Genomic DNA, 9,637 nt, shown 5'->3' with positions numbered 1-9,637 from the left:
GGACCCTTCACCCCCGAGGCCTCGTGGCCCCGTGGCCGGGCTGTGGCCGGCCGTGGGGTTGGGGGGTGTCCCTCCCCGGAATCTGCCTCACTGGGACCCGGACGCACGGGAGCGCGAGGCAGGAGGGAGCCCTGTGCTGGGACCTGCTGTGTGCCGCCACTCCCCGCAGACGGCACTCGCGGCATTGAAGTGGGTTTTAGTTGTCCCCCTTTACGAATAAGCGGGTCCAGGTTGGCAGATGCGGGTGAACAAGAGCCTCGGGCCTGGGGCCAGGACTGGCCAGATGCTGCAGCGAGAGCAGACCCGGGCCTCCCTGCACGAGGCGGCCCGTCTCCCTCCTGGCCCGACTCAGGCTGGAAATTCAGCGTCTCTGGGAGTGTTTCCGGCCTCTGTGACGCTCAGCAGCGTGTCCCCTGGCACAGGTCGGAAAGCGGGTCAGCGGAAAGGCGGGACTCGGCCGGAGCCGTGCAGCCAGGCCGCCCCGTGGGAGCCACAGGAACAGAAGACCGCACGGCTGGGGGGCTGCGCTGGGAACGGGGAGCCGGGCCTCAGGCTGCTCCCAGGGGAAGGACGGCGCAGGGCTGGCCGTGGCTGGAGCTCCAGGGGAAGTGCGACCGGTTCTCTCTGGGCCGAGCTCCAGGCCCCTGAGGGCTTCGTCGCTTAGGTCGCTGACCCGACCACCTCAGCCTCCCGGGTCCCACCTCCGTCCTGCACACGCTCGCGGCAGGGGCCCCCCGCCAGAGGAGAAAACGGCGCAGGGGCCCCTCTGAGAGGACCGGCCAAAGCAGCTTCGCCCACACTCCTGTGCCCCGTGCTCTCCGGGACTTTGCCCTTTGTGAGACTCTTTCCTTTGACCTCAAACCCTCCTCTGAATCCTGGAGAGCCTTTTTGTCACGGCTGGTCCTCTGCTAGGGGCACACACAGCTCCACTGTCCTGCGAGCCGCCTCTCCCGTCCGGTGAGGGACTTGCCGGTGACTGACCTTGGCGCACATGAGGAGGGACAGGGCCAAGCCGAGCCCAGCAGCCCCGGGGCGGAGGGGCTCCCCTGGCTGACCCAGCCCCTAAATAGAGACCTCCTCCTCGGCCGGGCACCACCACAGGCCACACAGAGGACAACGCCCCACTGTCCCCATTAATGGCACGTGGAGACCACCCCTGGGACAGCGCCTTTCCTGCGTCTGCAGACGCCCCAGAGTCCAGGAGCCGCAGTTCTGCTCGGTGGACGGCGTCCCTTGGCCAGCGTGATCTGTGTCTGGACAGAGGCCCACCTGGAAACGGGGGAGCCTGGTTCAGATATCTCTCCATAAACGGCATCGCAGGAGCTCATTAGCATGAAGCCGTACTGGGAGCTAAGGGGCACCAGTCCGTTTTCTTTTACGGCTCCAGAGCTCTTTGCCAGCTTGGAAGCATTTATTTTCCCCAAAGGTCACATCTCATTCCTCATCACCCCATCCCACTGCAACTGGAGAGGCTCCGTCAGGAACCCGGCTCTGGGAACCGAGCCCTAGATCCGAGTCTGGGGGCCCCGGGAAGAAACGGCCTCCGTGCGTTTACACGCCCTGCCCTCTGGGTGGGCTCCGCCTGAGCGCCTCCCCCCTGCCCCACCCAGGCAAAGCCCGTGCTGTGGCTTTTGTCCCGACGCTGCTGGGACCCAGCGCAAGGCCTGGCTCTGCGCCGCGCTGCCCCGTCTGAGGACGCAGACCTCGCTGACCTCAGCTGAGGCTGAGTGGGTGTCCGCTCCCATCTCCCCGGCCCACCCTGCTGCAGGGCGTCTCCCCAGCCTCTGCCTGGCCGCCTGCACCCGACAACCTGCTGGTCACCGGCCGAGTCTGGCCTGCTCACTACCTCAACATGGGCCACCAGGGAACTGCAAAGGAAAAGGGGACCCCAAGGAAAAACAGGGCCCACTGCTCTGCAGCCCTCAGCATCCCCCAAGCTCAGCTCGTCCCCCAGAACCCCAGCCTGCAGCCTCACCGGGATGTGATCAGTTGAGACGAGCCATCCCAGGTAGGCTGGGCCCAATCCAAGGACTGGTGTCCTTACAAGAGGGGAGATACAGACACCAGGGAGGGGCCAGGGGACCGCTTAGATGCACCCAAAGCCAAAGAACAGCACGGCTTGCTGGCAGTCACCAAGGCCAGCGGAGGACACGGGTCAGAACTGAGAGAAGAAATTCCTGTTGTTTAAACCCTCGGTCTGTGGAGTTTGTTACAGCAGCCGTGGGAACTAACACAGCCCCACGCATGCTTTCTCTTCGTCTCCGAGAGAGGCCCTGGAACCGTCTCCTGTTTCACAGCTGCTGGGACCCCTGCTCGTGGGCTGTATTGAGGGAGCCCGGGACCCTGTTCTGCCCCGTCCAGGGATGCTCGTGTGTGAGGTCCCCTCTGTGGGTTGGCCCGTAATGGACCCCACAGAGGGAACACAGAGACAGGTCCACAGTGAGACCTGACCTGCCGCAGATATGAAGGTTACTTAGTTCCGGGATTTCCTTGGGAGTTTAGAAGCTCCAGGACCCGCTGGCTGCAGGAACACAGTGTGGAGCTAGAAGCTGGAGGAACTCTCTGGATTTCAACCGAGCTCCACCCCGTGCCTGCTGTGTGACCCTCAGTAAGCAGCTCAACCTCTCTGAGTCTCGGTTTCATGATATTTATTTTTAAAAGCAGTTTAACGTGACATACTACAAACCAGACATATGTAAAGTGTGTAATTTGATGAGTTTTGACAGCCGTATATGCCTATGAATCCATCACCACAATGAAGAGATTGAACAAACCCATTACTCACAAAGTTCCCCTTTGTGATACCTCTGTCCTGCCCTCCTTCCCCACACTCATCCCAGGCAACCACCAATCTTTCCGTCATGATAAATGACTCTGCATTTCATAGAACTGAATGCAGGTGGAATCATACGTACACACTCCCTTCATCTGGTTTCCTTCACTCAGCGTGATTTTGAGATTCACCGAGGCTATTACCACTTGTCAATAGTTGATTCCTCCGTATACTGAGTTTACCCCACACTGTTCACCCCTTCACTTGTGGGTGAACATTTGGGTTTTCTCAGGGTTTAGTTACTACAAATGAAGTTGCTATGAGCATTCACATACAAATCTTTTCATTGACAAATACTTCAGTTTCTCTTGGGTAAATACAGGGAAGAGATGACTGGGTCACATGGGAGACACGGGTTTAACTTTCAAAGACGCAGGCAAGTGTTCGCATCACTTTGTGCCCGACAGTGAATAAGGTCCCAGAGCCCCCACCCCCCACCAGCCTGGGTACAGTGTCCCTAACTGCACGTTCCAACGGGCACACTGGCTTTACCTGCATGTCCCCAGTGGCGGAGGGCGCTCAGGATCCTTTACGTGCTCCTTTGACATGTGTGTATCCACTTTAGTACTGTGCCAAGTCACACTTTTTGCCAACTTTTACTGAGTTGTTTGTTTTCTTATAATTGAATTGTAAGGCTATACATTTTTATACATTCTGTACACAAGGCTTTTATCAAATGTATGATTTGCTGATGTTTTCTCCCAATCGGTAGTCTTTTATTTTCTTGATAGTGTTTTTCACAGAGCAGTTCTTAATTTAAAGAACTATAATTCATCATGTTTCGCTTATAAGTCAGGCTTTTGGTGTTGTATCTGAGAAATCTTTGCCTAAAGTCACAAAATCTTCTCCTGTGTTTTCTTTTGGAAGTTCTATAGTTTCAGGTTTTACATTTAAGTCTATGATCCACTTTGAGTTCATTTATGTACATGGTGTAAGGTATTGAATTGATGTTCTTTTTTCAAATATGGATATCCAATTTTTCCAGCATCTTTTGTTGGCAAGACTAACCTTACTTCATTGAAATGCCTGTGAAACTTTGTCAAAATTATTCCTAGGGCTTCCCTGGTGGCACAGTGGTTAAGAATCCCCCTGCCAATGCAGGGGACATGGGTTCGAGCCCTGGTCTGGGAAGATCCCACATGCCGCGGAGCAGCTAAGCCCGTGCGCCACAACTACTGAAGCCTGTGCGCCTAGAGCCCGTGCTCTGCAACAAGAGAAGCTGCTGCAATGAGAAGCCCGTGCACCGCAACGAAGAGTAGCCCCTGCTCGCCATAACTAGAGAAAGCCTGAGCGCAGCAACAAAGACCCAACGCAGCCAAAAATAAAATAAATAAATAAATAAATTTATTAAAAAAAAATTATTCCTGGACTCTCAATTCTATTCCATTGACTCATTTGTCTATCAGGGTGCCAATACCACACTGTCTTAATTACTATAAGCTTCTAGTAAGTTTTAACATTGGGCTATGTGAGTCCTCCCATTTCCTTCTTATTTTCAAAGTTGTTTTGACTATCCTAGACCCTTTGCCTTTCCTTGTGAATTTTAGACTCAGCGTGTCACTTTCTACAAAAAAGCCTGCTGAGATTTCATAAGGGTTGCATTTAATCTATAAATTAATTTGAGGATAATTGTCTTCTGGCCCATAAACACAATGTATCTCTGCATTTATTTAGAATATCTTTAATTTTTCTCAGCAATGTTTTGTCATTTTCATTGTATGTATTTCACATCTTTTATCAGATTTACCCTTAAGTATTTTGCATTTTTATGCTATTGTAAATGATATTGTGGTTCTAATTTAAATTTCTGATTATTTATTGCAAGTACATAGAAATAAAATTGATTTTTAGATATTAGTCTCTTTTATCCTGCAAACTTGATAAACTCATTTATTGGTTCTAGTAACTTTTTGTAGGCTTCATCAGATTGTCTATGTAGACCATCATGTCCCTGGCAAATAAAAACAGTTTTACTCTCTCCCATCCAATGTAGATATCTTTTATGTCCTTTTCTTGCTGTCTTGCACCAGCTAGAACCTCCACTGAGACATGAGTAGAAGTGATAAGAATGGACATCCTTGCCTTGCCCTGATCTTAGGGGGAAAACTTCCAGTTTTTACGATTAAGTACGATGTTACCTATAGGTTTTTCACAGATGCCCTTTATCAGGTTGCTGACTATTTTTATCAGGAATACATGTTGGATTTCTTCAAATGTTTTTCCTGCATATGAGATAATCATATGATTTTTCCTTTTTAATATGTTGAACTACACTGATTAATCTTAATTAAATTGCATTCTTGAGATAAACCTCACTTGGTCATGCTATATTATTACTTTTATATATTGATTTTATTTTATAAAATTTTGTTAAGAATTTGCATCTATGTTAATAAAGATTTTGGTGTATAGTTTTATTTCTTATAATGTCCTTGTGTAGTTTTGGCATTAAATTCCCTTAATAGATAAGGGATATTCATGATATCTCTTTTTAAATGAGGTTTGGTGGCTTTTGTCTTTCAAGGAATTTGTCCATTTCAACTAGGTTGTTGAATTTTTTTAAATTTATTTATTTATTTATTTATTTATTTTTGGCTGTGTTGGGTCTTCATTTCTGTGCAAGGGCTTTCTCTAGTTGTGGCAAGCGGGGGCCACTCTCCATCGTGGTGTGCGGGCCTCTCACTATCGCGGCCTCTCTTGTTGCGGAGCACAGGCTCCAGACGCGCAGGCTCAGTAGTTGTGGCTCACGGGCCTAGTTGCTCCGCGGCATGTGGGATCTTCCCAGACTAGGGCACGAACCCGTGTCCCCTGCATTGGCAGGCAGATTCTCAACCACTGCGCCACCAGGGAAGCCCCAGTTTGTTGAATTTTTTACTTAACAAATGTTTTGTCATCTTTATCCCAGGTAATATTTTTTGCTTTGAAATCTACTTTGCCTAATACTGAGTTGCTCATAATATTCCCTTATTATCCTCGTGCTATCTGTGGAATCTGTAGTGATGTCACCTTTGTGATTCCTGGTGTTGGTGACTTGTGTCTTCTCTCTTTTTTCCCTCATTAGTCTGACAGAGGTTAATCAAATTTATTATTTTCAAATAACCAGCTTTGGGGTTTATTGGTTTTTTCTATTCTTTTTGTCTTTCAGTTTCACTAATTTCTACCCTTCTCTTTTTTATTTCTTTATTCTGCTTCCTGTGAATTTAATTTGTCTTCCAGTGTCTTCAGGTGGCATCTGCCTCCGTCCTGCTCCCATCCTCTCCCAGCCGCTCCCTCCCAGGTAAAGGAAAGTGCCGACACACAACCGCCTGTTAATGCCCAAGCCTGAGACTCAGCCTCGCTGCCCCCCCGGTGTGAGCCACGAGCAGACCTGCTGGCTCCCGCTCAGGTCAGATTCCAACTCCGGTCACGTCTCACCCTTTCCTCACGTCCCACCCTGCGTTTCCACTTAACCTCCACACTCTTCTCACAGCACCCAGAGTGCACCTCACAAAACATAAACCAGGGAGCACTGACGTTTAGAACCCTGAGTTATTGTGTCAGAAGTCCGGCAAGTCCAAGGCCACCAGGCCGCGAGGAAGCCCAAGCCACACGGGGAGCCCACGCGCAGGGGGAGGCCACGCGCAGGGGGAGGCCCGGCACAGGGGCTCCAGACAACAGCCCCAGCGGATCCTGCACTCTGAGTCATCCCAGGCAAGCCCAGACTTATGAACAAAGAGACTTTAAGGTATTGCCAACCCTCAGTCACCGGAGTCTTCTCAGCTGAGGAGACCTTCCCGAACGTGATGGAGCAAACCGTCCCCTGCCATGCCCTGTCCGGTTTTCTGCACAGAATCATGGTGGTTGTTTTAAAAAGACTGTAAATCATATTACATTATACCCTTGCTTAAAATTCTATCATAACCGTCTTACAGCTCCCAAAATGTAGGTACCAGTGGCCCACAAGTTCCATGTGTAGGTACATACCCAAGAGAAATGAAAACATACATTCACACAAAAACGAATACACAACGCAGCATTTTTAGCACTATTAGCAGCATTATTTACAAGAGCTAAAAGTGGAACAACCCAAACGGCCATCAACTGATGAATGGATAAATAAAATAAGGTGTATCCAAACAATAGAATTAATTTGGCAATAAAAAGTGATGAAGCACTGACACAACACCGGTGACCCTTGACAACATTACGCTAAGTGAAAGAAGCCAGTCACAAAGGCCATGTGTCACGTGATCCCATTTACATGGAAGGTGTAGACTATGAAAATTCATACAGGCAGAAACTAGATTGCTCATTCTCTAGGGCTGGGATTTGGGGAGGAAATGGCAAGGGATGGGCAGTGGATACAGGGTTTCCTTACGGATACTGAAAACTGTGAAATTAGATTGCCGTGGTGGTTTCACAACTCTGTGAATGTACTAAAAACCACTGAGTTACATACATTAACCAGATTGTACGGGGTGTGGATTATGCCTCCATGAAGTTGTTGTAATAGATTTTTACCTGTAAAGTGAAAGAGTTTTCATCGTGTTTACACAGGTTCGCCAGCTCTGGGCTGATCTACCGCGAACGCAGTTCCTTCTCCTCCCTCCCTCACACCCTGCTATGGCCCCTCGGCTTTGCCACTCGGGGGCGTCCGCACTGGCCCATCTCAGGGACATAACACTTGTCCTCTTTTTCTTACTCAGACCCTCGTGGACCAAATACTCCTTTGGTAGCGAGTGCTTCCCATAAAAATATGTCTTCATTTGAAGGCTGTTGTGCCCTCGCCCTGCACCGTGCTCTTTATCGGAAGCACCGCCCCCACCCGCACGTACAGGCCACGTCTGCTCCTTCCCCACTCAGATGGCACCTCCATGAGCGCAGGGCCGTGCCTGGCACAGAGCAGCCTCGAAACATTCACAGAGAAACGAAGGAACCTGGAGGAGACTGGAGAGAGCACTCACAGGCCCTCCCCGCCTCCTCTCTTCCTCCTGGGAAGCTGCTGCCGTCTCAGTGACGGCGCCTGAGGCCTGGCACCTCCAGCCTCTCCTGTCCTCCAGGGGAGAGCCCAGCTCATCCTTCAGGGGAACGCCCTGTGGCCCCTTCCAGGGCTTTGAGGTCCACGTGGCCTCAAGTCAGCCCCCGGGGCACCCAACAGGTGGGAGGAGAGGCAGCCCCCAGAGTTAATCTGGTCCCGTTTCAGTAGCTGCTCCTAAACGCGCTTCTCATGTAGTTGTAACGGCCTCTGAGGCCATTGTTCAGTGCAGACCAATTGGTTATTAAAAACATACGCACTGAGGACTGGCCACTGTGCAACTAGATATATATCTTTTGCAGGAAAAACCTCAAGAAATGTGTTTCTTACAAGTAACTAGTATTAATTGAGCAGTATAATAGCTATCCTACTAAATTAAAATGCAACACATGCATGTCCCTTTGGAGGAGTGGCGCTGGGAACCGGCATCCAGCTCCCTCTCGCTCTGCCCCTGCCTGGCCTCCCAGGGCCCGGGCCGCGTTGGCTGTCGGGAAGGTCTCAGAGCATCGTACAGAGGGCAGTGGATGCCACGTCCAAGTGACCAGCGTCACTGCCCTTCAGTGGCAGACTCCCAGTTCGGACCGTCAGAATCCTGGGGAGGCACTGGGGAAGGGAAGACCTGGGCTCCTTGGGCGTCCATCCCCTGGGCCATGTTGTTGGAGATCAAATGTCTAACATAACAGGCGTGTGTTTCATCGTCTCAAGGAGGATCCAAGAAGGGGCTCCCCCCTCCGCCTCCTGGTCCTTGTCACAGACCGCTCGCTTCAGGGGCCTGACCCCCAGGTCAACACCACACAGCTCCCCAGACACACTCAGCACACACATTCACACAGCACACACATTCACACAGCACACACATTCACACGTACCACCTACACCACACACATTCACACGCACCACATACATTCACACACCACATACATTCACACGTACCACATACATTCACACGTACCACCTACACCACACACATTCACACACACCACATACATTCACATACCACACACATTCACATACCACACACATTCACACGTACCACCTACACCACACACATTCACACGCACCACATACATTCACACGCACCACATACATTCACATGTACCACATACATTCACACGTACCACATACACCACACACATTCACACACACCACACACATTCACACGCACCACATACATTCACACGTACCACATACATTCACACGTACCACATACACCACACACATTCACACACACCACATACATTCACATACCACACACATTCACACGTACCACACACATTCACACGTACCACATACATTCACACGTACCACATACACCACACACATTCACACACACCACATACATTCACATACCACACACATTCACACGTACCACATACATTCACACGTACCACATACATTCACACGTACCACATACACCACACACATTCACACACACCACACACATTCACACGCACCACATATACCACACACATACCACATACACCACACAGACCCACACATGCCACACACATGTATACACCATACACTTTTACACACACGTTTACACATCCCACTTACCACATATATTTACATACACCACACAAACACATGTTTAAACATACCACATACCATACGCACACAGATACATTCTTAAACACACACGCCCACGTACACACACACAAGAACCTAAAACAACCCCAGACATGTAGACAGAATAACTTGTTCCTAGTTAAAATAGCTTTTTATTGAACATCTGCCTTGGGCTAAATACTCTTTTAATAATTTGGTATGCATTATTTTATTTACTCGTC

Source organism: Balaenoptera physalus (assembly GCF_965194825.1).
Source record: "Balaenoptera physalus genome assembly, chromosome: 9".
NCBI lineage: Eukaryota > Metazoa > Chordata > Mammalia > Artiodactyla > Balaenopteridae > Balaenoptera > Balaenoptera physalus.
Note: the sequence above shows the minus strand (reverse complement) of the source record.